General features: G+C 41.9%; 1 protein-coding gene across 13 annotated transcripts in view; it reads right to left on the reverse strand.

Moving 5' to 3' along the window:
• VPS13B (vacuolar protein sorting 13 homolog B) overlaps positions 1 to 22,133 on the reverse strand; it is a 623,510-nt gene that overhangs the window by 503,990 nt on the left and 97,387 nt on the right. The window lies entirely within an intron of this gene.

Raw genomic sequence — 22,133 nt, forward strand, 5'->3', positions numbered from 1 at the left:
TCCTATGCACTGTACGGCCTCCCCACCTCGCTCCAAGGTGCCCTGGCTAGGCAGCTGAAATCAGCTGTCTAGCTGCAAATGCAGGGTGGCTGGAGCATGGAGGAGAGGATCCCCTCCATGCTCCTCCCATCCTGCATTGGATAGTCAGTTGCCTCCAAGTTCGGAGGTGGTCGACTATCCCTATAGGGCTGCGTCCTAAAATCTATTGCTGGTATGCATCCAAATTGCTGATATGCATCCAAAATCCACTTTCATGTTTAGTTATGACCATGGGCTACGATATTCACATTTAATATCAAAGCACAGGCAGAAGCATCAGCCTGTATTGGTGGGCCATACTGTCTCACCTCTGCTTCTAATGCAGACATGTAGGATGGTATAATGCTACTATAACGATCCAGACACTATTTGATCAGTTCACAAGTTCATCACATAATAATAATCCAGTAGCCAAGGGGTGTTGAACCTCAGGCCTGTGGGCAAATCCAGCCCATTTGCAGGCCAAATCCAGACGGCTATGCCCCCTTGCCCCGGTCCCAAGTTTGGTGGTTTCCTGGTTTTGTGCAGGCTTTTTCCCATTCTAAAAGGCTGAAATGCCTATCCTACAGCTTAGTTACTAGCAGTAAGAGCTAAAATATGCTGATATTTTTTGTATTTTTGCCAACCATATTTCCCTTCACCACCCACCACTGAAGGTTACCCCTGAGAGTTTCTCCAAATTGAATTTGGCAATCAGGCTGAAAGAAGTTCAACATTCCTGTAGTAAACCAACACCTTATATGGTCTCAGGGTGTAACTAGACCTTACAATCATGGTGCTGCTGCCAAAAAACAGCAGCCTGTGTCAATTTTTCCTCTGCAATGCATAGTAAAACCAAGTCTGGCTAATGAACTTATGTTAAGCTAGGGTTCCTCAGTTTCAGACATAACTCTGGTTTAAGGAAACCAGGTTCACAGTGCCAAAAGTAGCATGAGATAGGATGATGGGAGAGGTGAGGGAGGAGCATGCAGGCCCAACCCAATGCTTGTTCCTAGCTTGGTAAGCAACGGTTTAGAAAACCAGGATTGTTATGTCCAAACTGGGCCAATGAGTAATTCTGTTAAAACATAGATAAATGTTACTAAACATTCTGGAGGGAAGGATACAGCTCAACGAAGGGCTGCCCTCCTCAGCAGCATGCATGTGTTTATGTAAACACATGGTTCCACCCCTAGTTCATCAGAAGTTCCCAGTGAAATTGTCCCCCATATGACACACATTAAAATTCAGCCATCGTGATGTTGCATCAGAACAATAGCATACCTACAAAAAAGTTTTAAAGTTTTAAAATTATTAATTATTATTGCAACAAAGAGTTTTGTGGCACCTTAAAGTAAAGCAAAGGTTATTATGGCATAAGCTTTTGGGGACATCATCAACTTCACCAGATACAAATTTGCTACTCTTCAAGACTCTGGGGTTTGCTGCAAGACAGCTACCCTTCAGAAATAATATTTTATATTATTTATTATTTAAAGCACGCTGAACTATAAATTTATGTTATTCTATACTATACCCGTACTGGAATAACTTGTAACAAAAATGGTAGGCAGTCGTATTTTAATGGACAAAATCACTTTTCTCAATATTGAACACAACAGTTTATTCATGAAACCCCAGAGTGGGAAAGTAAAGTGTCATTTTTATTGTTATTTTATTTCTTTAAATTTATTTTTAGGTTGCCTTTAAGGGTGGAAGTCTATCATGTACTAACCATAGATTACACATTCACAGGAAATCTCCAAATTCTCAGGAAGTATTTTCATGACCTTCAAAAATCTCAACATTATTCCAAGGACTACCAAGTTGCACCATGTTTAGTATCAGCTTCTCTCTCTGCCTAACTTGTCTCTTTATATTACCAGTTACCATAAGACTGAACAGGACAGTGGTTTGCCAGCATATATCTAAATCAAACAAGGGAAAAATGGCTAATGCACAAATGTAATACAGAATTATTAGATAAAATATCACTCTGAAGGCAAAATCCAAGAGAATGCTTACGCCCCCATCGATTCTTTTATGACCCACCAATTCTGTTGCATAAGTGGCCCCTACTGCTTGCACAATGGCGATTTCTCGAAGGAGGCAGGTTGTATAAGGGAGCTCTGCCAACCTGCCTCTTTCTAGAAACAAGCATTTCCATTTGTTTCAGAACTTCTCTTAGGAAGTGCTAAATCTCCTTTGTATAAGTTGTGGGTCCCGTTTGCACAACAGAATTGGCAGGACCCACTGCTTTCAGGAGGGAATTGGTGGGGCCGAACAGAATCGGCAGGTATATAAGTGCCTCGCTGGATTCTGCCATGAGTCTACATCTCTCATAAGAATGATTATTTTGACATGGGTTTTAACATCAGTATCAATAATAACTATCTGTAATGCAGAACCTTTGAATTATTTCATTTTAAAACAAGTATCTGGTTTGATGTGAAGTACAGCTACTGTACTGAACTACAGTGACTTTTAAACTTACAGTTTTCACATAAAACCCCCTTGACGGCTAGTAACACTGTATTAAATAAAAACTCTTTAACAATATGCAAATTTTAAAACTTACTGTAGTTTTTAATACTTCTCTTGGGACAAAGATTCTAATTTTCAGTGAATGGAGAGAACTTAATATTATGTACTCAATAGCAAAAAGACGCACTAAAAGATCAGTACATTCTACTATATGTACTGCAAATATTTGTTAAAGTGACTTTTAACTCAAACTCCTTGAAGATGAAACACTATGTTATAATGTTATAATCATTTAAAAATATAAGCAGTTATTTTAAAACACTTTCCAATATTTAGGGAATGATATAATATGAAATAGAACCATGTCATGTAACTTTGTCATGTAAAGCAGATCTCTCACCTTTTTACATTTTACAGTTTTGTTACTCATTTGTGCTAGCATGAAATTATTACAAATTTTAAAAGGTATTTCCATTCATAGTATTCAAAATAACCACTTCTCAGCTTCTGTCTTTAAAAATAGATCTTTTACATATGCCTATTTAGCAGAACAGATTAAAAAACTATCAATCTAATTATTAATCTCTAGGGTGAAATAAACCCTAGTGTAGCTAGGGGAATCTGTCACTCATTAAAGCTGAAGCTGGAACAATTCCAGTATAAATTTAAGGAAAGAGGAACAAACCATGTTTGCTATACAGAGGCATGGAGTTAAAAAAAATAATTCTGTCTTCATTCAAAACATCTTGTTTTCCCTAGTTTGCTTACCTTGATGCAGTTTCGTTTAAAGTGTTTAGAAAAAGCTGACATGCGGTTAAACTAATTCTAATAACTGTTCCTGAATGAAAACATGATTTGGCCCTCTAAGTAGGACTAATGTAACCAAGCCTACAAGTCCACAAGCATGCTATGAAATACTAGCAATGTGTACCTTTAGAAACAGCAACTCATTCCTTTAAAATCAACACCTCCTAGTGATTGAAAGAACATAGCAGTGAACAGCTGCCTCCACAGGTTTATACAGAGTCCCAAAATGTAAGGCTGGAACTTGCCAAGTATTTCCAAAAATTATTTTTTATTACTCATATCCTGTACAGTAAAGTAAGATTAGTTAATTTTTTCCAACACAAGTCCAGTAACCTGCTACTAGAACCCAGTGACTACTTTTAGGGGGGAGGGGATTAAAGAAAAGCCTGGATACGTTTAAGTTGGCACTTACACAAAGTTTTTCTTGGTGAATTTTAACATGTTTAGCTATTTGAGGAAAAGATGCACTTGCCATACGCTTAGAGGGTTATTTTTCACTTAGTTACACCACCAACTTAATTTAACCAATTAGATAAAGTGATTAGGAGCCAAATAATTTGCGACAACTCCAGTACAGACATAAGGCTTAAGGCCTTATTTTCTTCATTGCCACCTCTAAAGCAACAATAATTCATTCCCTGAATATCACACACAAACACACTTCGTATGATAGATAGATAGATAGATAGATAGATAGACAGACAGACAGACAGACAGACAGACATAAAAATAGCCCTCAAAATCACTTTCGCCTGTCGTGTCATATACACATAAACACAGGTTTTCTATTACTTGTATGTACCATGTGATAAATTACACTTATTCAAGTCATGACCACTGTACTGTGTGAAGTTAGGAAGCCTACATTGCATCGGCAGTAGCACAGAATACATATCTGCTCCTCTGTGTTATAACTTCCACTCTTTCTCTACACAGTTTTATTTGTACTCAAGCAGATATGGAAACCCCAACACTTTACATCAAAAGCAAATGTATACATCCAACCTACTAAACATACTAGAACATCACGTAGCTTATCGTTCCAAGGATCACTAGTTAACACCTCCTACTGCTACATGTAATGGCATACACATGGTTTTCTAAAAACACAATGAGCCTGTTTGCACATCACAACAGCCCACCATGGCTTAATTTACCCACAAGGGCTGTGTTGTGCCAGGCACCTGTGGGTGCCATTTTTGCATGGTGCCCATGCGTGTCCAGCTTGCTATGGCTTGTTGTGTTGTGCAAATCAAGGCAACAGAGGTTGTTTGAGGTTTGGAGCTAAAACAAGCCAAGGGTTATTTGAGGGGTTGTCAAACAACCCCTCAAATAACCCCTGCCACCTGAGTTCTCATGACACGACAAGCTACAGCAACCTGGGTGGCCACCGCTGCCTAGCACAACACAACAGCTCCTGCAGGTAAATTAAGCACGGTGGGCTGTCATGTTGTACAAACCATCAATATAGAAGTGAGGGAACAATCAGCATTTCTTTACGTACATACATACGTACATACATACATGGTTTGCTTGTTTTCACTTTCTACAAAAACATATTTTATTCAGGGCAACAAGTTGGAATTAAGTGAAGCCTTACTTCAGTGCAATGGAAATGACTGGAAAGAAGAGTGGATTTAAAGGAATTTAAACTTTAAATGTCCTGTTCTTTAAATACCTTTTAAATTTAAAAATATTTAAACCAGTCCTGTAAGGAGGTGTGGAAAACAGAGAATTGTGTTTTAAAAATCAATTTCTGTGGCTTACTCTTGAGTAGACATGCATAGAACTGAGCTGTGTTCCATATATGCCTGAAACCTGTTGCACTGAGGCTTACTCCTGATATGTAGAGAACTGAGTCATTTGTATGCTTGGTGGAAAAATGTACAAATTGGCGTGAATTACATCTGGCCCTGCCCACTTTACTTTGACATCACCCCCTCTGACCTTAAATGCCACTCACTGCTGGAATGCAGCCCCTGAAACCCTTCCCAAATTGGAATTCGTCCTGTGTGCCAATAGTTTTTTCCTAGCTTAGAGAAGGAGAAGACAAGAACATTTAGGGTGCAATGCTATGTACCTTAAGACAGAAAAAAGTCCTTATTGAATAATGGCCAAACTAAATGTTATGTGGCTGTCATGTTTTGTTTTGTTTTTAACCCATCAAACAGAAAAAGGAGGTGGGGAGACCCAATTTTAACAGCAAAAAGCATGTACAAATGAGGGCTATGGAACTCACCATTGCCTATCATTGATGCAACCCCACAGCTCAGTTCCCAAAGTGTTTTTTGCCCAGCAGAGCTCATATTTGCTAGCCAAGCTGAATAAGGAGAAATGCATTGAGGGAGAGAAGCTGCAGGGAGTGGTAAGTGCTTAGATGAGGAGGAGGATTCTGCACTCTTCACCTATGTACTCCTTTTGCTGTTAAAGATGGACACCACCCACTTTCTGTGCAATTGAGACAATTTTGTGGGGAACTGCTTCTGTTCCATCTGGTTTGGCCTTTAAAGGAGTACAATGGACAAGTTAAATAGCAGGTATTACATCAGAATTGAAAAACCACATGGACTTTTCATGAAATATGCTGCTGGTTTTTACTCACAAATTATTTATCTTTCCTAAGAAATCCAGCAAAGCTCACCAGGCTTGAGTCTGGATAAGAGTTTGGGGGCTTGTAATATTTACCCTGAAGAAGAGGCAAGCATTACAAGTCCCCTGAATTAGTCTCTCTGGCTTGGATTTTAATCTGAGTTGAAGAATCCCTGGTTTACCACTCCCACCCAGATCCCTTTAACCCCCTTCCTCTTCCCTCTAAATAACACTTACTCAGCTGTGTGAGCAGCAGGGCTCTTTTGTTTTACTAAATATGTCAAACAAAAAGCACAGTCAATTTAGGTCAGTGGAAAATTTTCCGATTCGGAATTTTCCAAGAAACCCACATCACCATCAGTACCTGAAAAGGCAACTGTACAATTTCTTTGGTGGACAATGGGAGACAACACGGAAGGGAGAGAGGGCATTACATAAGAGGTGGAAGAGAGTAAAGGGCAATAATGACTGTCAACAACACTTCTGGTGAAAGATTGAACAACTCATTTAATAATACACATCTTTTGGAAATATTTTATATTTCTGAACAACTTATACTGACTGGGATGACTATGGCCTCCTACCATTCTCTTAGCACTTCCCTGGAAGAAATGCTATTACTCACATTTTAAAGTCCTTTCCCTCAACTTTTTGTGAAGGTCTAAAGTCCATTCAAGCGTATCAACAGCAGGAGTAAGGATGGGAAAATATCTGCATCAGAACGTTTGCATTACTCTTTGACCTGGTTCGCACACATGATAAGCCATGCTGGGTTATGAGCATTGTTTATGTCAGCATGGCTTATCGTGATGTCCAAACATAGTATGGACCATTCCACGCAGTTGGTTAACCACGCACAAGCCACCCTGAGAACCCATGGCTTGTTGTTGGGTTGTTGAGGGTGGCTTGTTCTCAGGGTGATTGTTGTGATGAGCAAACCTGGCAGCATGGCTTGTCAGTGGCTTCTCGGCACAAGCTACAGAACCGCCTGACAAGAGCTGCAAAAAGCTCAGCCACTCCCCGTGATCTTGCTACTGCTGCCTCCTGCTTCCCCTCCATCGACATAGAAATGACACTTGGGAATATTCTGAACACGTTCACAACGTTTTTTTGAGTGGGGGGTGGTTCTCAACTGTGTGAATGGGTGTGTAATTTTTTAAAATTATTTTTTCCTGGTCCTTCACTAGTGTGCAGATTTGCCTGGCCGTTGTGTATGGTTTGGAGTAGTACAGTTACCTTGTCAATTTCTTTGAAAATTACCTACTCCATTTTGGTGCTTCTCTTAATCCTGAACTCCAAAAGCTGCAGCTGAACAAGATGGAGCTATTGGGGCAGGTGGGTGTAATTATTGCAGGAGTATGGGTATGGGTGCACACTTGTGAACAACAGAAAAAATACTAATAATCTTAAAAGAACCCTTTTTTGTAGTAAATACAACCATATTCCCGCAGTAAGAACACCCACCCGCCCCAATAGCTCCACCTCATTCTGCTGCTGCTTTCAGAGTCTGGAGTCAAGGGAACCGCTGAAATGGGGGAGGAAACTGGCAACTATCAGTTCAAGATGTAATACAGTGAGAGGATGAAACTGACAATTGGGATTTCAAGAGGTACAGAGGGGATATTCATGTCAGGGTGGAAACTGAGCCGATAAAACCCCAGAGCAGTTCTGATTCTGAGGAGGAGCAGCAATCCGTGGGAGAGGAGCTAGCTTATCCCTCACAGGCACAGCAGCTGGCAGAGATTCCTCCTGCCGGCATTCCTGAGATAGATAGTGATCCTAGCACTGAGAAAGTGCGGGAACGGGGCTTGCTTGACGCTCGACACAGACGCAAAGAGCAACGAATGATGGAGGGTGCGGAAAGGAGGCATAGCGCCTGTTTGGCGCACAAACAACAGCCACCTCCCGTGGACCCAAGAGAAAGAAGGAGGATCTCTCCCTATCCCATAAGTTCAGGGTCTTCAAGTGACTCTCCTTCAAACGGGGATCAACTGCCTACTCGGCACATAGGCCACTCTGCTGTTCCTTGCTTAGTCGCTGGTGATTAGCATCTGAAAGAGTCATTAAGTTGTAAAAGGATTAAAACCTTGAAAAGAATTCTTTTGTCTGTGTCTTGAGTTGGCTATTGGAGTCTACTGAAAGAGGCTGCTAGGGCGCCTCCTGACAACTGATCTGTACTGCTGAAGACAGTAAATTGTGGACAGGCAAATGTATGCACCTGCGCACTTGCAAGCGACACAAAAACAAAAATTTTACAAGAACCTATTTGCATACTTCTAAAACACTGAAAAGCAAAAAACAGTTCTGAACAGAAAAATTGCACAGCAAAAGGGTAGTGATTGGAGCAGACAGGAAGCTGGAAAAGTTTCCCTCCACAGGGACAAAGATACAAGAGGGGTTATGCCACAAAGGCCCATGGTATACATGTCAGGAGTGGGTGGGAGGACTAAGGGGGGAACAGGCCAAGGCAAGCCACACAGCACCTGATTGTCTATCAGGACTAATGCAGGTTAGCAAGCACAACCAACCCACTAAGGCTTATTTTCAGAGTGGCTTAGCATGATGTCCAAACTGGCCCTTCCTCAGGTTCAAAATCATGCGGTGGAGCTGGCACTAGTTTTTTCCTGACTGTTCCAGACTGAAAGCCAAACTGCATGGCCCCCTACGTCTGAGACTCACTGAGGAGAATTGCTGGGATAGTGAAAGCCTTGTGTAATGTTGCTGCCAAACTCAACAAGGAGGCACAGAGAAAAGCTCAAGAGGGGAGAAAATTAAAACAGAAAAATTCCAGGTAGCTCCCATGGTCCATTAGAAAACTTCTGAAAGCCATATAATATCTTTATTAAAACCAACTAAAACAGCACTAAGGGTGCAATCCTATGTGTGTTTAGACAGAAAATTGTCCTACAACTCCCAGCATTCCCCAGCCAGCCATTGCCAGAAACCAGCTATAGTTCTACACAGGCTAGCCAGATTCTAGAGATGCCCCATAGTTGTTGCTGTCTCTGCAGACCTTGCACTAACACCATGCCTGTTTTGACCACCTGAAAAGCCATACAAACAACTGCTAACTTTTAAGATTGTGTGTGTTTTACACATACTCAAGAACATATTTTATTAATAAAGACCATTAGCATTAGACTGTAAGAGTAACACTAAGGACAAAAGTGTGCTCTGGGGCCTACTAAAAGCAAATGGGCATAATATGCCAAAAGGAGGAGTCTATGGATGCCGAAACTGGTTAGAATGCTGTACCTGGTTCAGAACTCTGCTCCTCAATTATTATCTGGGGTGGGACACAGGAAATGTATAATACTATTCTCACTCAACTGCATTAGCTATCAGCTTCCAGGCAAAATTCAAAGTGCGGTAATTTCCTGGCCACCCACAACCTCCAGATAAATAAATAAAAATACAACCAACCAATCTGTGAAGCTCCTGTGAAAGTTTAAAATTTTTCATTATATTTGCGATTTCCCTCTGATGCTGGTATTAGAGACAAGTTACACATTTTTGTAAAATATCATCAACTTCACATTTCAGTTCTTCTATGACAAATCACTGCCTTGTTGTGGCGAAGGGGCTTGCGTAACTCAGTGAAGCCATAAGCTATGCCGTGCAGGGCCACCCAAGACGGACAGGTCATGGCAGAGAGTTCTGACAAAATGTGGTCCACTGGAGAAGGAAATGGCAACCCACTCCAGTATTCTTGCCAAGAAAACCCCATGGAACGTAACACAAGGCTAAAAGAGATGACACCGGAAGATGAGCCCCTCAGGTCGGAAGGTGTCCAATATACTACTGGGGAAGAGCAGAGGGTATGTCCAAGTAGCGCCAGAAAGAGTGAAGCGGCTGGGCCAAAGCCGAAAGGACACTCAGCTATGGATGTGTCTGGTGGTGAAAAGAAAATCTGATGCTGTAAAGAACAATTTTGTTTAGGAACATGGAATGTCAGATCAATGAATCAAGGTAAGTTGGAGGTGGTCAAACATGAGATGGCAAGATTGAACATCGACATCTTGGGAATCAGCAAACTAAAATGGACAGGCATGGGCGAATTTAATTCAGGTGACCATCATATCTACTATTGTGGGCAAGAATCCCTTAGAAGAAATGGAGTAGCACTCATAGTCAACAAAGGGGTGGGAAAAGCAGTACTGGGGTACAATCTTAAAAACGATAGAATGATCTCAGTACGAATCCAAGGCAAACCATTCAACATCACAGTAATTCAAGTCTATGCCCCAACCACTGAGGCCGAAGAAGCTGAGGTTGATCGGTTCTATGAAGACCTACAACACCTTCTACAACTAACACCAAAAAAAGATGTCCTCTTCATCATAGGGGATTGGAATGCTAAAGTAGGAAGTCAAGAAATCACCGGGATAACAGGCAAGCATGGCCTTGGTGTACAAAATGAAGCAGGACAAAGGCTAATAGAGTTTTGCCAAGAGAACACGCTGATCATAGCAAACACTCTTTTCCAACAGCACAAGAGATGACTCTACACATTGACATCACCTGATGGTCAATATCGAAATCAGATTGATTATGTCCTTTGCAGCCAAAGATGGAGAAGCTCTATACAGTCAGTAAAAACAAGACCTGGAGCTGACTGTGGCTCAGATCATGAGCTTCTTGTTGCAAAATTTCAGCTTAAATTGAAGAATGTAGGGAAAACCACTAAACCATTCAGGTATGACCTAAATCATATCCCTTATGAATACACAGTGGAGGTGAGGAATAGATTTCAGGGATTCGACCTGATAGACAGAGTGCCTGAGGAACTATGGACGGAGGTCCGTAACATTGTTCAGGAGGCAGCAACTCAATCCATCCCAAAGAAAAAGAAATGCAAGAAAGCAAAGTGGCTGTCTGATGAGGCTTTACAAGTAGCTGAGGAAAGAAGGGAAGCGAAAAGCAAGGGAGAAAGGGGAAGATATATCCAACTGAATGCAGACTTCCAGAGAATAGCAAGGAGAGACAAGAAGGCCTTCTTAAATGAACAATGCAAAGAAATCGAGGAAAACAACAGAATGGGAAAGACTAGAGATCTCTTCAAGAAAATCGGAGATCTCAAGGGAACGTTTAGTGCAAAGACAGGCATGATCAAGGACAAAGAAGGCAGGGACCTAACAGAAGCAGATGAGATTAAGAAGAGGTGGAAAGAATACGCAGAAGAACTATACAGGAAAGATCTTAATGTCCCTGATAGCCATGATACTGCGGTCACTGAACTTCAGCCCGACATCCTAGAGAGTGAAGTCAAGTGGGCCTTAGGAAGCATTACTAACAACAAAGCCAGCGGAGATGACAGTATTCCAGCTGAGCTATTTAAAATCCTAAAAGATGATGCTGTTAAAGTGCTGCATTCAATATGCCAACAAATTTGGAACACTCAACAATGGCCGCAAGACTGGAAAAGGTCAGTTTACATTCCAATTCCAAAGAAGGGCAACGCCAAAGAGCGTTCAAACTACTGCACAATTGCAGACCACCTTACCTGTCTCCTGAAAAACCTGTACGAGGGTCAAGAAGCAACAGTAAGAACCAGACATGGAACAACCGATTGGTTCAAATTGGGAAAGGAGTACGACAAGGCTGCATATTGTCACCCTGCTTATTTAACTTATATGCAGAGTACATCATGAGAAATGCCGGGTTGGATGAATCAGAGGTCGGAATTAAGATTGCTGGGAGAATTATCAACAACCTCCGATATGCAGACGATACCACCCTAATGGCAGAAAGCGAAGAGGATCTCAAGAGCCTCTTGTTGAGGGTGAAAGAGGAGAGTGCAAAAGCTGGTTTGAAACTCAACAATAAAAAAACTAAGATCATGGCATCTGGCCCCATCACTTCCTGGCATATAGAAGGGGAAGAAATGGAAGCAGTGACAGATTTTACTTTCTTGGGCTCCAAGATCACCGCAGACGGTGACTGTAGCCATGAAATTAAAAGACGCTTGCTCCTTGGGAGGAAAGCTATGGCAAACCTAGACAGCATAGTCAGAAGCAGAGACATCACCTTGCCGACAAAGGTCCGTCTAATCAAAGCTATGGTTTTCCCAGTAGTAATGTATGGCTGTGAGAGCTGGACTATAAGGAAGGCTGAGCGCCGAAGAATTGATGCTTTCGACCTGTGGTGCTGGAGAAGACTCTTACGAGTCCCCTGGACTGCAAGGAGGTCAAATCAGTCCATCCTCAAGGAAATCAGCCCTGACTGCTCATTGGAAGGACAGATACTGAAGCTGAAGCTTCAATATTTTGGCCACCTAATGCGAAGAGAAAACTCTCTGGAAAAGACCCTGATGCTGGGAAAGACTGAAGGCAAAAGGAGAAGGGGACGGCAGAGGATGAGATGGCTAGATAGCATCACCGATGCAATGAATATGAACTTGAGCACACTCCGGGAGAGAGCACAGGACAGGAAGACCTGGCGTGCTATGGTCCATGGGGTCATGAAGAGTCAGACACGACTGAACGACTGAACAACAACAATGACAAAAGGCTCTTGGAAACTTCTTCTGGATCAATCAGTGGAATGGAGAGGGAGCCTGTTTTTGATTATTCCTCCTTGTCCCTGAGCCTCCCCAATCTGCTCCAGAAGGTTAGGGAACCTATCCGAACTGGGTGGAGAAGGGAGGGAAAATTTCTGAAAATCATATCCTTCCTTGGTCTGTTGAAATAAGCCTCTGCTGGATTGAAGAGCCTTCTATCAGCAGTGGGACACCAACTTCATACAACTGTATGAGGGCAAGCACTTCAACCAGACCGATCAAGAGTTTCCAACTGTGTACATTCGTACGAAAAACATTTTTAAACATCAAGCATGTTTTACCCTGTGGGGCAGGGGCAGGGGCATTGCTAGATTCTTAAAAGATCCGGGGCACAGGCCCATAACACAAATTTACATGTGCGCATATGTGTGTGCGTGCATGAGCATGTGCATGCGTGTACGAGTCTAAGCGCACTTCTAATAAATGTGTGTGTGTGTGTGTGTGTGTGGTGCATGTGGTGTGCTTGCATGTGTGTGTATAGATTACATACACACATACATACATAAGAAGTGTGCACTGACCCCCCCACCTCTACCCCACTTCAACTCAGACCCCAATTCAGCGTTTTGGAAAACATTCCACTTGTTGTTGTTGTTGTTGTTCAGTCGTTCAGTCGTGTCCGACTCTTCGTGACCCCATGGACCATAGCACGCCAGGCCTTCCTGTCCTGTGCTCTCTCCCGGAGTGTGCTCAAGTTCATATTCATTGCATCGGTGATGCTATCTAGCCATCTCATCCTCTGCCGTCCCCTTCTCCTTTTGCCTTCAGTCTTTCCCAGCATCAGGGTCTTTTCCAGGGAGTTTTCTCTTCGCATTAGGTGGCCAAAATACTGGAGCTTCAGCTTCATTATCTGTCCTTCCAATGAGCACTCAGGGTTGATTTCCTTTAGGATGGACTGATTTGACCTCCTTGCAGTCCAGGGCACTCATAAGAGTCTTCTCCAGCACCATAGTTCGAAAGCATCAATTCTTCGGCGCTCAGCCTTCCTTATAGTCCAGCTCTCACAGCCATACATTACTACTGGGAAAACCATAGCTTTGATTAGACGGACCTTTGTCGGCAAGGTGATGTCTCTGCTTCTGACTATGCTGTCTAGGTTGGCCATAGCTTTCCTCCCAAGGAGCAAGCGTCTTTTAATTTCATGGCTACAGTCACCGTCTGCGGTGATCTTGGAGCCCAAGAAAGTAAAATCTGTCACTGCTTCCATTTCTTCCCCTTCTATATGCCAGGAAGTGATGGGGCCAGATGCCATGATTTTTAATGTTGAGTTTCAAACCAGCTTTTGCACTCTCCTCTTTCACCCTCAACAAGAGGCTCTTGAGATCCTCTTCGCTTTCTGCCATTAGGGTGGTATCGTCTCCATATCGGAGGTTGTTGATAATTCTCCCAGCAATCTTAATTCCGACCTCTGATTCATCCAACCCGGCATTTCTCATGATGTACTCTGCATATAAGTTAAATAAGCAGGGTGACAATATGCAGCCTTGTCGTACTCCACTTCTACTTGGGCCTATTTGTAGTCAGTCCACTTCAGTTCATCACCAAACCTCAGTCAAGGTTTGGAAAAATGAGTCTTTATGCTTTCTGTTGACTACCATGGGAAATTAGAAAAACAAAACCTGTAACTTTTTCTCTTGGTCAGACCTGGATGATAATTTCAGGCATAGTAGCCCCCTAGAAGGGGATTACACCTGCCACATGTCAGAAAAATAGGTGCAGGGTTTATATTTTGATTTTCTCTAAAAGGGAACTGCCAAAAACATTTTTATTCCTTGGAAGAATTGGATAAAAATTTCAGGAATCATTGCCCATTAGAGGAGATCATGTCTGCCAAATTCCAGAATGATAGCCACAAGAGGGTTTTGTGCAAGGGTGGCCTTGACATTTTGAGGTCTCCGAAAGAGACATACTTATCTCCCTATTTTCCTTGTGGACCATTGTTCTGAAAATTACAGACAGCCTAAAGTTGTCCCTAAGTAAGAAACCAGCAAAATTTCAGAAGGATAGGTGCAGCAGTTCATGTGGAAGGGGACTTCTCCAATTTAGGGGAGGGAGTGATTTGCTTTCCCTTCCCTTCACCACCACCACCACCCCAAAGTAGTTTTTGGGTAAATTTGTATGAAAATGCACAGGTCATTAGAGGTGTTCCCCAGGCAACAAACCTGCAAAGCTTCTGAAGGATATGTATGCATGCAAATTTAGAATTACTAGTATTTACATTTCACCAATGTTAGCAACATGGGAACATGGGTGGGAAGGTGCTATTGCACTCATGTTCTGCTTGTGGGTTTCCTGTGAGCATCTGGTTAGCCTCTGTGTAAACAGAATGCTGTAATAGAAGGAACTTGGTCGGATGCAGCATGGCTCTTCTTATGTTCTTAAATACAGAGTGCCTCTGAGCATATGCAGAATACTTTTCTTTCACCACTGAGCACTTACATTCTCCCCCAACCAATTCTATTCCCTTCCATGCAACCATCCCTCCTCATCCTACCATCCTCCAGCAACTCTTCATAAAAACAGACGTCTTGTTTCGTGCAACTGTCCTCTACCTCCTCCTTGTTATGCACAAGCTCTCACTTTATGTTCCTCCCCATAACTTCATTTGTGCCAAGACATCACCAGGATTCAGCCAATGAGTCTGTTTTCAAAACTAGGGCTAAGTTATGAAGAAACTCTGAGCATGTACTAAGTGCCTTTCCCTTACCACTGAAGCTAGAGTTCATGCAAAATGAAAAAAACACAAATGACAAAACATGCATAAGACTGAGCTGAAAGGGTAGTCAATTCATTAGACTGGAATTGAGTAGGCACTGTATTAAGCTTGCAGTAAGTACCATGCTCACAACTCAGGACTTATTTCTGAGTAAACATGAACAGGGTGCAAACCCCCCTGCAAAAGTAACTTGTGCTGGAATCCTATGCACACTTTCCTGAGGGTAAGCCTCCTTAAACATAATGGGGCTTCTGAGTAGGCATACACAGGATTGTATAAATGAGCAGTATTTATCTCTCCTCCATTTAAAAAACAAACCAAAAAGTCCTATTTTTATTAAAGCTTTCTGTTCATAGGAACATAGAAAGCTGCCTTATACTGAGTCAGACCTTGGGTCCATTTAGCCCAGTATCGTTCGCACTTACTGGCAGCAGCAGCTCTCCAGAGTTTCAGGCAGGATTCTTTTGTAGCCCTACCTGGGGATGCTGGGGATTGAACCTTGGACCTTCCGCATGCCAAGCGTGTGCTCTGCCACTGAGCTACCGCGCTTCCTATTGCTGGATAATGGCAACTGACAAACAGAACAGCCCCAGATTTGTTTCTCTGCAACCATGTGAACCCACTCTTCTCAAAGGCTTGAGTGAGGAGGAGGAGAAAAACAATCCCTCTTGTCTGTTTGTATAAAGTCAAATACAGGTCAGAACTTCTCTTGCCCACCAAAGAGAATCCTCTTTAAGAATTCCCCAAGATACACTCTGGGTAGAAGAAAGAAAAGAAAGAAAGAAAGAAAGAAAGAAAGAAAGAAAGAAAGAAAGAAAGAAAGAAAGAAAGAAAGAACAGGATGGGGAGGGAAGAAGAATGGTGATTGGAAATGTAGGGGGCAGGGTAGAGAGAACTCCCTAAGCCAAGTGGCTCCTTTCAGAGAGGTGGTACTTCAGATGAATTTAGGAGGCTGTGGAGGGTTGGGAAGGATTGCACATACTTAAATTTACTTAATGAGGTGAGGTGGCTGATGGCTTTTTCTAGCTTTAAAACTGTAGAACCTATTTAAAAGCCCAGCAGTTCCTCGATCATGATGCCACAGTAGGGGTGCACGAAAGTCACTTACCTGGTCTCGCAGCTTTTCGCGGTGGGGGGGAGGCGCTTCGCTGCTCCCCCTGCGAAGTTCAGGCCGGGGGGGGAGGCTTCCCGCCTCGCCCAGCCGAAATTCAGGCCGGGGAGGAGGCGCCTCGCCCGGCCATGAAATTAAAAGTTAAAAAAAAAACAAAACGCCCCCATGATAGGCTACGTGACGATTAACGTAGCCTATCACGGCTAGATCTGCAAAGTCAGCCGTGATAGGCTACGTAAATCGTCACGTAGCCTATCACGGGTGACTTTAAAAAAAAAAAAGCGCGTACGCAAATGGCGGCCCCCATAAGGAGCCGCCATTCGCGTTCCTTATTTGGTCGCTGTAGTCTACGTAAATCTTTACGTAGACTACGGCGAAAATAAGGGCAACGCAAATAGCGTTGCCCTTATTTTCGCCGTAGTCTACGTAATCTTTACGTAGACTACAGCGACCAAATAAGGAACGCGAATGGCGGCTCCCTATGGGGGCCGCCATTATCCGTACGCGCTTTTTTTTTTTTTTAAGTCACCCGTGATAGGCTACGTGACGATTTACGTAGCCTATCACGGCTGACTTTGCAAATCTAGCCGTGATAGGCTACGTTATTCGTCACGTAGCCTATCACGGGGGCGTTTTTTCTTTTCTTTTATTGGAATGGCGGCGGCGGCAGCCGGTCAAAAGACCGGCTGCCGCTCCTGCCCCGGACGAAGACCCGACAAACCGCCGGCCGGGAGGGACATTCACCAAAGGTGAGTTCCGTCCCGGGGAGGTGTGCGGGGAGCGGGGGGCGTGCGGAGAATTTCTCCCCAAAACTTGTTCAGGGGGCCGAACACGTTGGCGCTCGGCCCCCTGAAGTTTCGGGGAGAAATTCTCCGCCATCCCTATGCCACAGAGTCCACTCCTTTTGGAATAATCTGTACCCTACAGCTATTCAGGAGAAATTACAGTGTGGGGGGGAAGAAGTTTGTGGAGGGTGATTGGATTCTTTGCTGTACTGAAGCTTCTGCAGAAGCCAAAGGTTCCAGTTTGGGGCAATAAAGTCCGATGCAGTGTGAAATACCAGTATTGCACGTAGACACTTTCTTCCCTTCCTTCTCCCTCTTCAAAATTTCATTGCAAGCAAGCTCCCAAGAGTGGGCATGTAAGAGCAGAAAAGTAGGGGGAAGACAAAAATCAATGAGCGGTCTGTGGAAGTAAAGGTGGCAGTCTCCCCTCTAGTTGAAAAGGCTGGTGCATTCACACTAGAGTCCCTATTGGTTTGCGAAGGGAGTGAGTCCTAAGGCCTCCTAGTAACAGCAAGGCTACTGAACTCAGAGGGAAGAGGCAGGCTTGTATTAAGTAGGGCTATGCGCTGCTTTGGATCCAGATCTGAATTCTGAACTGAAGCAGGGTGATTCGGACCAAATCAGTCTGGATTTGAAGCAAGTCCAGATCTGAAGCAGCATGGATCATTCCGAATCATTTCATATCACTTCAGATGATTCTAAAGCCCAGAAAGCCTGTTTGGGAAATTTAACAATTTCCTTAAGACTAGGGAGGAGGAGAGGAGGGGTTGGGAGGGGGGAACTGAGTCTGAACTTTAAACCCAGCAGTGTCCAATCACAGTGTGGTGCAATCACTCCTCTATAAAGAAAGGCTTCAATGTTTGGGCTATTTAATTTAGAAGAACGGGAAATAAGGGGGGAAGTTTATAAAATTATAGGGAGTAGTGAAAGTGGAGCAGTGCAATAAATAAGCTGAATTCAGTGTGACTTTTTCCCAGGTAATGTGTATTGCAGCCAAAGAGATGCTTAAATTTTTTCTTCCCTTAATGAGGAGCCTCAGGTCATCCAGTGAAGCTGAATAGTGGCAGATTCAGGACAGACAAAAGTACTATTTGCCCCTCAAAAAAAAACCCTCTACACCAGTGATTAGGGATAGTGACCTCCTAATGGTCACCTTAAACACCGTCTGATTAGGATCTCTAATCCCCTGTGTGGCCCGACAGTTTTTATTTTTTGTTTTAGTCTTTGGGAAAAGGCAACTTTATGCATAGCTAGCACAAAAGTCACTGGGCCTAACTGTCTGAAATCTGGCAAGTTCAGTCAGCTCCATAGGGGCTGCCAGGTCCCCAAATTCCATCCATTTATGTGGAAGCACAAAAAAATTATAGCTCTTTACTTTGACAGATTTTCTTGAAAAAAGCAAATTCTACCTGTGGCTAGTACAAAAGCCTCTAAACCTAACTGCCTGAGATTTGGCAGGTTCAATCAGCTCCATGGGGGCTACCAGGTCTCCAAATATCATGTATTTATCATACAAACTAAAAACGTTATGGCTGTTTCTGTTTTCCAATGCAAGTCAATGGGAAAATGTAAAAAAAAAAATGGCAATTATGACAGCTCAAAAGATCCAGGGCACAGCTCAAAAAAAGATCTGGGACCCAAGCCCAGGTAGGCCATCCTCTAACAATGCTCCTGCTGTGGGGGGAAAGTACACATTAAAAACATATCACACAATATGACCCTAAGACAATACTATGATTATTTGGCTATAATTATGATACATTAGATGACTGGAATCTGAATTGTTTTGCTGCGACTGGACCGTCTGAATCCTTATTACAAAGAATAATACTACATAATCACAATCCATAATAAGGCCAGAAGCTGGAGTCTCAGAAGAAAAAATATTTTAACTCTATCTGCTATGTGAAATCGAAAGAAAATGTTCAAGGCTGCCTGGAAAAACAAAAAACCTGGAATCTGAGGATGCGGAAGTAGTCGCTCTTTTCTGGGCTTGAGTCCAGCAACAGCAAGCAGAAGACAACTACTCAGTGTGCCAAAATTTGTGAATGAATGCAGGGAACACAACCTGTTAGCAGTCCAAACTTTAGGAAAAATAACTAAAGATCAGCTAAATTTAAATTAATTGTTCTTATGGATCTGGGAAGTTTTCAAAATTATCTAGAATTTGTAATGAAAAATAGTTTACAAGTATTTATAAATGTTAGAAGTATACAATAATAAATGTTATATTTAAGATCCATTTAAGTAGATAAAAACAGAATACCACCAAAACATATCCTCAAATTAGTGTAAAAAGCCTGGAACGGAATGGAATGGAATGGAATGGAAAACTGACACTGATTACTTGCACAAACATCAGGAATAATCATTCAATCTTTAAGATGACATAGCTATTCACTAGCATTTTCAAGAGTAAATAGACAATGCTTCTTCTCTGAAGTGCCTAATTCAGCATTCCTCAAGATCTGGGACATGCTCCTACATCCTTCTCCCCCAACACACACACACACACACACACACACACACACACACACAGAAGTTTCACTGCTGTTTTAGGTACAGTCAATTGTAGTAGCAATGCTGGTGGTCCATCATGCACACCAGTCCCAAGTTCACACATTGTTTCTATTGCTAAAGCAGGACCAGGTCAGTGAAAAATGAAAACACTACAACCCCAGACGTTTAGCTACAGCTCCCATCATGACTGAGCAAATCACAAGGCACATGAACACCTAGCTTCCTAGTACTGGGGAGCTCAGTGCAGCACAACTGGAGCTGTATAATACTGATATGAAGAAAGGTGAGGGGATCAATTCTCACCCTCAGTTTGCATAATTGTGGAGAACCTGCTCTGTATCTTTTAAAAGTTTGGTCAAGAGAGACTCCATTTTAGAAGGCCCAGTGCCTAAGCAGACACTTGCTCAAATGTGCATACAAGTGTATAGTTCATGTCACTCCCCTGTGAGACATAGGGGATTCCTTGGTAAATATTTTTATTCCTCCAAGGGGTTTTGTTCCTAGCAAAAGGTTTTGTTTATAATCCCCCCACCAAGGTTCCCCACACCCATACTGAAAAGTGGGATGATGGCAACTGGTTAGAATTCAAGAAGTGTTTTCTGTGGAAGCTTGGAGGTCCCTGAATCCCAATTGTGACTAGTACAAACATGTTGCCTTAATACTGCTCTTAGTCTGCACTTAATGGGCTTAAGAGAGGCACAGAGTGAAAGCCAAAATGAGCCATTTTTATATGCTAATTCCACAATATCCTTATAACTGTATAGCTGAAGACTATTTAATATATTTACAGTGGCACGCAATCAAATTTACAAATAGTTTTATGTTGTAATTTAATGTGGAAGGCTTGCTTTGTTCTACAACCACTTTGTCCCCCTTTCTGCTCCTTCTCAATTTGCCTTTTAACAACAACTAGGAATTTCAGCCTTCAGAAATTAATCATAAAACAACCTTCAAATGAATTCAATGTGGTAATTAATAGGCTACTGTTTTCACTGTAACAATGAAGTCATGTATATAAATTAAAATTATTTATTGCTCTGAAATATTCAATATATCTTAGTATCGTAAACAAGAGTTGACAGTAGCACACTTCATAGTACTATTTTCTACTGCTGATGTCAAATACTTTAGCTAATATTGTCCATCTCTAACAATGTTATTTCATCTAGGCAATGAAGAATGTTACCCAAGTTCTTCAAATACAATTTGAAAAGTGCAAATATTACAGTAATACCATATATTGGATGTATATCGTTTGGAATTATTTTTAAACAAGAAAAATGAAAGCTATTTTGCAGATTTATGTCAGAAATAAAGTTGAGATTTTCACTGCTAATTCAAAACATACTACCTAGGGGATTCCATAACAGTTCATAAAATGTCTTTGTTTTTAAAAACTATGGCCTGTTGTGTATATAGAACATATGTATCATCAGATGTGTGTACTTTAAGCAGCTCTGGAATGCGAAATCTCAAAATCCAAATAAAGCAGGTGGTATAATTTAAAAAAAAAAAGAGTTGAAGTTTAATGACATTACCAGTTTATTCTTCCAGACTAGTTCCCACTCATTGCATGACTTCAATGAAGCTCTCAGTCCGCATGCTGATTTCGATTTAGTTCAAGTGCTATTTGATGTATTTCATCTGGAGTTTTATTCACTTCATACTACACTTCATTTAATAATGTGACTGCAGTACTCATTTATTTCTACTTTATTATCCTCAAATTATTATTTTTTGGTTTACATTCTTAGCATAAATTAAGAAAAGGCAATGATTTAATCCTGCTCAGTCATTGCACTAGGCTACAAAAGTATATATGACTATAAATAAAGATTGACGCATTTTCATTCTGAACTAATGCACACATTAGTTTCGCTTTGTTTTGTCATAATTGTACCATACACACTAGCTTCAAAATAGCAGTACCAAAAAACAACATACGTATATATTTTGAGCAAGCATTCTGAGATAGCCAAGTTGGCAGCTCTGAGTACAAAAATGCTTTCAAAGTTGACTATGTGAGTATATCTGCATACATGTATAAGATTAATCTGGGCATCAAAATTATTTGTACACCATTCTAGAATATTTTATTTACTAAAAACAGGACTCCATCACCAGAGAAATATGCAGGCATATCCGTGTACACAGCAGGCCATTTTCTGAATAGCAGCCGCCCTAGCTGCCAGCACATAGGCCCATGCATGTAAAGTGGTTCTGTCGCGGAGGGCCAAGAATAGCATCTGAAAGTACTTCTTCTTTTCACAAAAGAGATATACTCTTTATTGTCACCGTTACCGTAAGTTTAAAAACTAAATAGTTTCACTGAAACATTTTTCTTCAATGAAATGGGTTGAAAAAATGGAGAGCAATTAATTTGAACTAATTAATTGTTGTTTTGTGAGGTGCCCACAAAACAGATGACTAACTAAAATTAAACTCCCATAGCCTGGTGGTATCTCAATTACATATGTATTTGTTAAAGTGTAGCTATTAGTCACAAAGCAGAAGATCCTCCCAGCTCTCTCAAACACTATATAG

Source organism: Heloderma suspectum, chromosome 4 (genome assembly GCF_057233095.1).
Source record: "Heloderma suspectum isolate Gila_16-S chromosome 4, 16-S_ref, whole genome shotgun sequence".
Taxonomy (NCBI): Eukaryota; Metazoa; Chordata; class Lepidosauria; order Squamata; family Helodermatidae; genus Heloderma; species Heloderma suspectum.